Source organism: Nerophis lumbriciformis, linkage group LG29, assembly GCF_033978685.3.
Source record: "Nerophis lumbriciformis linkage group LG29, RoL_Nlum_v2.1, whole genome shotgun sequence".
NCBI classification, from domain to species: Eukaryota; Metazoa; Chordata; class Actinopteri; order Syngnathiformes; family Syngnathidae; genus Nerophis; species Nerophis lumbriciformis.
This window is the reverse complement of record NC_084576.2, coordinates 3,459,660-3,471,212: the sequence shown is the minus strand read 5'-3', so window position 1 is coordinate 3,471,212 and position 11,553 is coordinate 3,459,660.

Sequence of the window (11,553 nt, the reverse complement as noted above, 5' to 3'; positions counted from 1 at the left end):
GATGGTTGACTCCCACTTGAGGTCTTGGGTGATGGTGGTGCCCAAAAAACGGAAGGAGTGCACAATGGAGACGGGGGTGGGAGAGTCAGTCAGGGTGAGGGGGATGGTGGGGGTTGTGACTTTCCTGAAGTCCATGATCATCTCCACTGTTTTCTGGGCGTTCAGCTCCAGGTTGTTGAGGCTGCACCAGGACGCCAGCCGGCCCATCTCTCTCCTGTAGGCGGACTCATCGCCATCTGAGATGAGCCCGATGAGGGTAGTGTCATCCGCAAACTTGAGCAGTTTTACTGACTGGTTAGTGGAGGTGGAGCAGTTTGTATACAGGGAGAAGAGCCAGGGGGAGAGTACACAGCCCTGAGGAGTACCAGTGTTCGTGGTTCGACTGTCCGAGACAATCTTCCCCAGCCGCACGTGCTGTCTTCGGTCTGTCAGGAAGTCATTGATCCAACTGCAGAGGGAGTCGGGCACGCTGAGCTGGTAGAGCTTGTCTCAGAGCAGTCCAGGGAGGATGGTGTTGAAGGCAGAGCTGAAGTCCACAAACAGGATCCTAGCGTAGGTTCCTGGGGAGTCCAGATGCTCCAGGATGAAGTGGAGGGCCAGGTTCACTGCATCATCCACAGACCTGTTGGCTCTGTAGGCGAACTGCAGTGGGTCCAGGAGGGGGCGGTGATGTCCTTGAGGTGGGACAGGACCAAGCGCTCAAAGGACTCCATGACCACAGACGTCAGTGCAATCGGCCTGTAGTCATTAAGTCCTGTGATCCGTGCTTTCTTGGGGACAGGGACAATGGTGGAGGTCTTAAAGCAGGACGGCACGCGGCATAGCTCCAGAGAGGTGTTAAAAATGTCAGTGAAGACAGGAGCCAGCTGGTCCGCACAGTGTCTGAGAGTGGCGGGGGAGACACCAACCGGCCCGGGGGCCTTCCGCGTGTTCAGCTTCAAGAACTGCCGGCGTACATCCTCCTCTTGGATGGAGAGGGCCTTTACAGTCCTATGATGTTCTTGGAGTCCTGTGATGTCCTTGGAGTCCTTTGAGTCCTTTAACCTCTTTTAATGAAGTGCTGGCGTTGGTGGGGAGGGTGATGGTGAGGTCAGCAGAGCTTTTATGAGCTGGAGGCCGTTCATGGCGACAGTAATGTGTGTTGAGGCCCTGAGCAAGAGTCCGGTCATTCAGGGCCTGGGGGGTTTTGGGCTTATTGTTCGTAAGGGTCCTTAGCCCTCTCCAAACGGCCGCAGAATCATTGGAACGGAACTGTTCCTGTAGACGGTTAGAGTACACAGATTTAGCTTTCTCCACTTCCCTGTTGTATTGGTACTTCGCTTCTCTGTAGGTACTCCGGTCCCCACTTCTCCACGCAGCCTCCTTTTTCTTGCGCAGCTGTTGGAGCTTGGGTGTGAACCAGGTCTTGTCGTTGTTATAACAAGCCCTGGTGCGCGTTGGAATGATGCGCGCCTCATTGAACTGAATGTATGAGGTCACAGTGTCCGTATACTCGTCCAGATTGTTCGTGGCCGCTCCAATTGCCTCCCAGTCTGTCGTCTCCCAACATGCACGCAGCTCTTCCACAGACTCGGCGGTGAAACACTTAATGGTCCTCATAAAAGCTTTAGCCAGTTTCAGTCTCTGTCTGTATGAAGGGATTAAGTGCACCATCACGTGATCTGATAGTCCAAGAGCAGCGCACGGGACTGCATGAAAGGCCTTGCTTATTGTAGTGTAGCAGTGATCCAAAGTGTTCTCCTCTCTGGTCGGGCATTTAATAAACTGCCTATACTTGGGTAAATGTATGAGTAATGGAAGTTTGAAGGGATGGGGACATGCAAATCTTCTGAACATTCGACTGGTTTGGATGTGGCGATAAGGTGTCAAATAAAGAACCAGAAGAAATAAAGTGTCCATGAAAACCATTAAGTATGGCTGATTCGTCAGTTAGACTCCATGAGTCTTTCACGATGCAAGTTGGCAGATCTTTTGTGGTTTCACTTCCCTAAGTCGTTTTTATGACGTTCCAGAATGTCTTGGGATCATTTAAGTTACGGGTGGTTTGTGCGAGATAAAACTCAAACTTTGACTTTTTGACAAGAGTAGTAAAGTTATTTTTGAGCTGCCTGAAAATCATCCAGTCAGCCTGGGATTTGGAATTTAGGCAGCATGAAAATACAAACCCTAAACCAGTGAAGTTGGCACGTTGTGTAAATGGTAAATAAAAACAGACTTATATTCAATTGAATACACTCGCCCGGAAAAGGGTGGAGTGCCATCTCCGGGTTGGGGAGGAGATCTTGCCCCAAGTGGAGGAGTTCAAGTACCTCGGAGTCTTGTTCACGAGTGAGGGAAGAGTGGATCGTGAGATCGACAGGCGGATCGGTGCGGCGTCTTCAGTAATGCGGACGCTGTATCGATCCGTTGTGGTGAAGAAGGAGCTGAGCCGGAAGGCAAAGCTCTCAATTTACCGGTCGATCTACGTTCCCATCCTCACCTATGGTCATGAGCTTTGGGTTATGACCGAAAGGACAAGATCACGGGTACAAGCGCCCGAAATGAGTTTCCTCCGCCGGGTGGCGGGGCTCTCCCTTAGAGATAGGGTGAGAAGCTCTGCCATCCGGGGGGAGCTCAAAGTAAAGCCGCTGCTCCTCCACATCGAGAGGAGCCAGATGAGGTGGCTCGGGCATCTGGTCAGGATGCCACCCGAGCGCCTCCCTAAGGAGGTGTTTAGGGCATGTCCGACCGGTAGGAGGCCACGAGGAAGACCCAGGACACGTTGGGAAGACTATGTCTCCCGGCTGGCCTGGGAACGCCTCGGGATTCCCCGGGAGGAGCTGGACGAAGTGGCTGGGGAGAGGGAAGTCTGGGCTTCCCTGCTTAGGCTGCTGCCCCCGCGACCCGACCTCGGATAAGCGGAAGAAGATGGATGGATGGATGGACACTGCAAAGACAAGATATTTAAGGTTTTTTTTTTCAAATAATCAATCAATCAATCAATCAATGTTTATTTATATAGCCCTAAATCACAAGTGTCTCAAAGGGCTGCACAAGCCACAACGACATCCTCGGTATAGCCCACATAAGGGCAAGGAAAAACTCACCCCAGTGGGACGTCGATGTGAATGACTATGAGAAACCTTGGAGAGGACCGCATATGTGGGTAACCCCCCCCCTCTAGGGAGACCGAATGCAATGGATGTCGAGTGGGTCTAACATAATATTGTGGGAGTCCAGTCCATAGTGGATCCAGCATAACAGTAAGAGTCCAGTCCACAGTGGGGTCAGCAGGAAACCATCCCGAGCGGAGACGGGTCAGCAGCGCAGAGATGTTCCCAACCGATATACAGGCGAGCGGTCCACCCCGGGTCCCGACCCCGGACAGCCAGCACCCCATCCATGGCCACCGGATCTGTGTGTCTCCCCTTCCACAAGGGATAGGGGGGAGCAGAGGAGAAAAGAAAAGAAATGGCAGATCAACTGGTCTAAAAAAGGGGGGCTATTCAAAGGCTAGAGTATACAAATGAGTTTTAAGATGGGACTTAAATGTTTCTACTGAGGTAGCATCTCTAATTGTTACCGGGAGGGCATTCCATAGTGCTGGAGCCCGAATAGAAAACGCTCTACAGCCCGCAGACTTTTTTTGGGCTCTGGGAATCACTAATAAGCCAGAGTTCTTTGAACGCAGATTTCTTGCCGGGACATATGGTACAATGCAATCGGCAAGATAGGCTGGAGCTAGACCGTGTAGTATTTTATACGTAAGTAGTAAAACCTTAAAGTCGCATCTTAAGTGCACAGGAAGCCAGTGCAGGTGAGCCAGTATAGGCGTAATATGATCAAACTTTCTTGTTCTTGTCAAAAGTCTAGCAGCCGCATTTTGTACCAACTGTAATCTTTTAATGCTAGACATAGGGAGACCCGAAAATAATACGTTAATAAGTTAAATAATCATTAACTTAGAGCCCTGCGATGAGGTGGCGACTTGTCCAGGGTGTACCCCGCCTTCCGCCCGATTGTAGCTGAGATAGGCTCCAGCGCCCCCCGCGACCCCAAAGGGAATAAGCGGTAGAAAATGGATGGATGGGCATTAACTTAGAATTTGGCAGCAACACATTGCAAAAAAGTTACATGGCTTTTCCTTTTAACAACACGCAGTAAACATTTGGGAACTGAGGAGAGCAATTTTTTTACTAAGTAGAATTCTTGCTTGATGTACAGCTTAAGTTGTTCAACAGTCCGGGGGTCTCTGTGGTGGTATTTTATTTTTATTTTTTTATTTTATTTTCAGGCCAGTCTAGTACCCGCACTCTTTTACTATGAAGCCACGCTGTTCTAACACTTGGCTTGGCATTGTCTTGCTGAAATAAGCAGGGGCGTCCATGATAACGATGCTTGGATGGCAACATATGTTGCTCCAAAACCTGTATGTACCTTTCAGCATTAATGGTGCCTTCACAGATGTGTAATATACCCATGGCTTGGGCACTAATAAACCCCTACACCATTACAGATGCTGGCTTTTCAACTTTGCGCCTATAACAATCTGGATGGTTCTTTTCCTCTTTTTTCCAGAGGACACGACGTCCACGGTTTCCAAAAACAATTTGAAATGTGGACTCGTCAGACTACAGAACACTTTTACACTTTGCATCAGTCCATCTTAGATGAGCTCGGGCCCAGCAAAGCCGGCGGCGTTTCTGGGTGTTGTTGATCAATGGCTTTGGCTTTGCATAGTAGAGTTTTAACTTGCACTTACAGATGTAGCGAAGAACTGTTGTTACTGACCGTTTTTGTATCTTGAGATCAATAAAGTTTGTATCTTGAGATTAATAAAGTTTGTATCTTGAGATTAATAAAGTGTATATCTTTAGATCAATAAAGTTTGTAACTAAAGATAGATAAACTGTGTATCTTTAGATTTAAAAAAAAATGTAACTAGAGATCAATATTTTGTATCATGAGATCAATAAAGTTTCTTGAGATCAATAAAGTTTGTATCTTGAGATCAATCAAGTTTGTAACTAGAGATAAATAAAGTTTGTATCTTGAGATCAATAAAGTTTGTATCTTGAGATCAATAAAGTTTGTATCTTGAGATCAATAAAGTTTGTAACTAGAGATCAATAAAGTGTGTATCTTTAGATCAATAAAGTTTGTAACTAGAGATCAATAAAGTTTGTATCTAAAGATCAATCAAATTTGTGTCTTGAGATCAATAAAGTTTGTATCTTGGGATCAATAATGTTTGTATCTTGAGATCAATAAAGTGTGTATCTTGAGATCAATAAAGTTTGTATCTTGAGATCAATAAAGTTTGTATCTTGAGATTAATAAAGTTTGTATCTAGAGATAAATAAAGTTTGTATCTTGAGATCAATAAAGTTTGTATGTAGAGATAAATAACGTTTGTTTCTTGAGATCAATAAAGTTTTTATGTACAAATGAAGTTTGTATTTTGAGATCAATAAAGTTTGTATCTAGATATCAATACATTTTGTATATTGAGATCAATAAAGTTTGTATTTGGAGATCAATAAAGTGTGTATCTAGATATCAATAAAGTTTGTATTGTAACTGTTGTTACTGACCGTGGTTTTCTGAAGTGTTCCTGAGCCCATGTGGTGATATTCTTTACACACTGATGTCGCTTTTTGATGCAGTACCGCCTGAGGGATCAAAGGTCCGTAATATCATTGCTTACGTGCAGTGATTTCTCCAGATTCTCTGAACCTTCTGATGATATTGCGGACCGTAGATGGTGAAATCCCTAAATTCCTCGCAATAGCTCATTGAGAAATGTTCTTCTTAAACTGTTCACCAATTTGCTCACGCATTTGTTGACAAAGTGGTGACCCTCGCCCCATCCTTGTTTGTGAATGACTGAGCATTTCATGGAAGCTACTTTTATACCCAATCATGGCACCCACCTGTTCCCAATTAGCCTGTTCACCTGTGGGATGTTCCAAATAAGTGTTTGATGAGCATTCCTTAACTTTATCAGTCTTTTTTTCCACTTGTGCCAGCTTTTTTGAAACATGTTGCAGGCATCAAATTCCAAAGGAGCTTATATTTGCTAAAAATATCAAAGTATTCCAGTTCGAATGTTAAGTATCTTGTCTTTGCAGTCTATTCAATTGAATATAAATTGAAAAGGATTAGCACATCATGGTATTCTGTTTTTATTTACAATTTACACAATGTGACAACTTCACTGGTTTTGGGTTTTGTATTTCCAAGTCAACTCAACATCACTGAAAATAACTATCCTGGATCAATCAAAGAGCCATAAATCAAGATAAAAAGCTTTCTCACAAAATGCTTAAAATCAAGGTCAAAAATAAGTTGCGGCCTCACTTTTGATAGCTGGGCTCGCCCAACACTGGCAATAACACTGTGATCTACACAGAAATACAGTTTTCATTCAAACATCAATACAATTTTTATCTACTTAGCAATAAAGTTTTATCCACTCACTAATAAAGGTTTTATCTACATATCAATAAAGGTTTTATCTACACATCAAAGTTTTTATTTACTCATTAATTATGTTTTTGTCTACACATCAATTATGTTTTTTCTACACAACAATAACATTTTAATCTACACATCAAAGTTTTTATATACACACATTATTATATTATTTTATCTACACATCAATAAAGTTTTGTCTACACAGAAATAAAGTTGATCTACTTTTCAATACAGTTTGTATCTACACGGCTATAAAAATTATCTACACATCACTAAAGTTTTTGTCTACACATCAATAATGTTTGTATCTAGAGATCAATACAGATGTATGTAGGGGTCGATAAAATAAGTATCTTGATATCAAAGTTTTTATCTCGCAGTCAATAAAGTTTGTAACTAGAGATCAATAAAGTTTGTATCTTGTGTTCAATAAAGTTTGTATGTAGGAGTCGATGAAATAAGTTCTTGATATCAATCAAGTTTTTATCTAGCGATCAATAAAGTTTGTATCTTGAGATCAATAAAGTTTGTATATAGAGATAAATAAAGTTTGTATCTTGAGATAAATAAAGTTTGTATCTAGAGATAAATAAAGTTTGTATCACGAGATCAATAAAGTGTGTATCTTGAGATCAATAAAGTTTGTATCTAGAGATAAATAAAGTTTGTTTCTTGAGATAAATAATGTTTTTATGTACAAATGAAGTTTGTATTTTGAGATCAATAAGGTTTGTATCTAGATATCAATAAAGTTTGTATCTTGAGATCAATAAAGTTTGTATCTAAAGATCAATCAAATTTGTATCTTGAGATCAATAAGGTGTGTATCTTGAGTTCAATAAAGTTTGTATCTAGAGATCAATAAAGTTTGTTTCTTGAGATCAATACAGTTTTTATATGCAAATGAAGTTTGTATCTTCAGATCAATAACATTTGTATCAAAAGATCAATCAAATTTGTATCTTGAGATCAATAAAGTTTTTATCTTGAGATCAATAAAGTTTGTATTTAGAGATCATTAAAGTTTGTAACTATAGATCAATAAAGTTTGTAACTAGAGATCAATAGTTTGTATCGTGAGATCAATAAAGTTTATTGAGATCAATAAAGTTTGTATCTTGTGATTAATTAAGTTTGTATCTAGATATCAATAAAGTTTGTATCTTGAGATCAATAAAGTTTGTATCTTGAGATCAATAAAGTTTGTATCTAAAGATCAATCAAATTTGTATATTGAGATCAATAAAGTGTGTATCTTGAGATCAATAAAGTTTTTATCTTGAGATCAATAAAGATTGTATCTAGAGATAAATAAAGTTTGTTTCTTGAGATCAATAAAGTTTGTATTTAGATATCAATAAAGTTTGTATATTGAGATCAATAAAGTTTGTATCTGGAGATCAATAAAGTGTGCATCTAGATATTAATAAAGTGTGTATCTTGAGATCAATAAAGTTTGTATCTTGAGATCAATAAAGTTTGTATCTTGAGATTAATAAAGTTTGTATCTTGAGATTAATAAAGTGTATATCTTTAGATCAATAAAGTTTGTAACTAAAGATAGATAAACTGTGTATCTTTAGATTAAAAAAAAATGTAACTAGAGATCAATATTTTGTATCATGAGATCAATAAAGTTTCTTGAGATCAATAAAGTTTGTATCTTGAGATCAATCAAGTTTGTAACTAGAGATAAATAAAGTTTGTATCTTGAGATCAATAAAGTTTGTATCTTGAGATCAATAAAGTTTGTATCTTGAGATCAATAAAGTTTGTAACTAGAGATCAATAAAGTGTGTATCTTTAGATCAATAAAGTTTGTAACTAGAGATCAATAAAGTTTGTATCTAAAGATCAATCAAATTTGTGTCTTGAGATCAATAAAGTTTGTATCTTGGGATCAATAATGTTTGTATCTTGAGATCAATAAAGTGTGTATCTTGAGATCAATAAAGTTTGTATCTTGAGATCAATAAAGTTTGTATCTTGAGATTAATAAAGTTTGTATCTAGAGATAAATAAAGTTTGTATCTTGAGATCAATAAAGTTTGTATGTAGAGATAAATAACGTTTGTTTCTTGAGATCAATAACGTTTTTATGTACAAATGAAGTTTGTATTTTGAGATCAATAAAGTTTGTATCTAGATATCAATACATTTTGTATATTGAGATCAATAAAGTTTGTATTTGGAGATCAATAAAGTGTGTATCTAGATATCAATAAAGTTTGTATCTTGAGATAAATAATGTTTGTATCTAAAGATCAATCAAATCTGTATCTTGAGATCAATAAAGTTTGTATCTTGAGATCAATAAAGTTTGTATCTTGAGATCAACAAAGTGTGTATCTAGATATAAATAAAGTTTGTATCTTGAGATCAATAATGTTTGTATCTAAAGATCAATCAAATCTGTATCTTGAGATCAATAAAGTTTGTGTCTTGAGATCAATAAAGTTTGTATCTTGAGATCAATAAAGTTTGTATCTTGAGATCAATAAAGTTTGTATCTTGAGATAAATAAAGTTTGAATCTTGAGATTAACAAAGTTTGTATTCAGAGATCAATACAGTTTGTTACCAGAGATCAATAAAGTGTGTATCTTTAGATCAATAAAGTTTGTAACTAGAGATCAATAGTTTGTATCGTGAGATAAATAACATTTTTTGAGATCAATAAAGTTTGTATCTTGTGATCAATAAAGTTTTTATCTAGAGATCAATAAAGTTTTTATCTGGAGATCAATAAAGTTTGTATCTTGAGATCAATAAAGTTTGTATGTTGAGATCAATAAAGTTTGTAACTAGAGATCAATAAAGTTTGTATCTAGAGATGAATAAAGTTTGTAACTAGAGATCAATAAAGTTTGTGTCGGGAGATCGATAATGTTTGTATTGGGAGATCAATAAAGTTTGTATTTACAGATCAATAAAGTTTGTAACTGGTGATCAATATAGTTTGTATCTAGAAATCAGTACAGTTTGTAACTAGAAATCAATAACGTTTGTATCGTGAGATCAATAAAGTGTTTTTTTTTAGATCAATAAAGTTTTGTGGGATGGATAACGTTTCTTGAGATCAATAAAGTTAGTATGTAACAAGTTTAAACAAAATTTCCATGTCTTTTTATTTTGAAAAGCAGAATAAGTTACACGTTTTTTTCCTCCTCATTTTCTTGAAAAGTAAAATAAGTCAAAACATGATAATTTTTTATTGTCATTTTATTTTGAAAAGCAGAATAAGTTACACGTTTTTTTCCTCCTCATTTTCTTGAAAAGTAAAATAAGTCAAAACATGATAATTTTTTATTGTCATTTTATTTTGAAAAGCAGAATAAGTTAAAACATGATCATGTTGTCATTTTATTTTGAAAAGCAGAATAAGTTAATACATGTTTATATTGTAATTTTATTTTGAAAAGCAGGACAAGTTAAAACATGATCATTTCCTTGTCATTTTATTTTGAAAAGCAGAATAAGTTAAAACATGAAAATATTGTCATTTTATTTTGAAAAGCAGAATAAGTCAAAACATGATAATTTCCTTTTCATTTTATTTTGAAAAGCAGAATAAGTTAAAACATGATGCTATTGTCATTTTATTTTGAAAAGCAGAATAATTTAAACATGATCATTTACTTGTTATTTCATTTTGAGAAACAGAACAAGTTAAAACATTATCCTATTGTCATTTTACTTTGAAAAGCAGAATAAGTTAAAACTTGATCATTTCCTTGTCATTTTATTTTGAAAAGCAGAATAAGTTAAAACATGACCATATTGCCATTTTATTTTGAAAAGCAGAATAAGTTAAACCTGATCATATTGTCATTTTATTTTGAAAAGCAGAATAAGTTAAACCTGATCATATTGCCATTTTATTTTGAGAAGCAGAATGAGTTCAAATCTGATCATATTGTCATTTTATTTTGAGAAGGAGAATAAGTTAAACCTGATCATATTGTCATTTTATTTTGAGAAGCAGAATGAGTTCAAATCTGATCATATTGTCATTTTATTTTGAAAAGCAGAATAAGTTAAACCTGATCATATTGTCATTTTATTTTGAGAAGCAGAATGAGTTCAAATCTGATCATATTGTCATTTTATTTTGAGAAGGAGAATAAGTTAAACATGATCATTTCCTTGTCATTTTGTTTAGAGAAACAGAACAAGTTAAAACATGATCATATTGTCATTTTATTTTGAAAAGCAGAATAAGTTAAAATATGATAATTTCCTTGTCATTTTATTTTGAAAAGCAGAATAAGTTCAAATATGATTATTTTGTCATTTTATTTTGAAAAGCAGAACAAGTTAAAACATCATCTTATTGTCATTTTATTTTGAAAAGCAGAATAAGTTAAAACATGATCATTTCCTTGTCATTTTATTTTGAAAAGCAGAATAAGTTAAAACATGAAAATATTGTCATTTTATTTTGAAAAGCAGAATAAGTCAAAACATGATCATTTCCTTTTCATTTTATTTAGAAAAGCAGAATAAGTTAAAACATGATGCTATTGTCATTTTATTTTGAAAAGCAGAATAATTTAAACATGATCATTTCCTTGTTATTTTATTTTGAGAAACAGAACAAGTTAAAACATTATCCTATTGTCATTTTACTTTGAAAAGCAGAATAAGTTAAAACTTGATCATTTCCTTGTCATTTTATTTTGAAAAGCAGAATAAGTTAAAACATGACCATATTGCCATTTTATTTTGAAAAGCAGAACAAGTTAAACCTGATCATATTGTCATTTTATTTTGAAAAGCAGAATAAGTTAAACCTGATCATATTGCCATTTTATTTTGAGAAGCAGAATGAGTTCAAATCTGATCATATTGTCATTTTATTTTGAAAAGCAGAATAAGTTAAACCTGATCATATTGTCATTTTATTTTGAGAAGCAGAATGAGTTCAAATCTGATCATATTGTCATTTTATTTTGAAAAGCAGAATAAGTTAAACCTGATCATATTGTCATTTTATTTTGAGAAGCAGAATGAGTTCAAATCTGATCATATTGTCATTTTATTTTGAGAAGGAGAATAAGTTAAACATGATCATTTCCTTGTCATTTTGTTTAGAGAA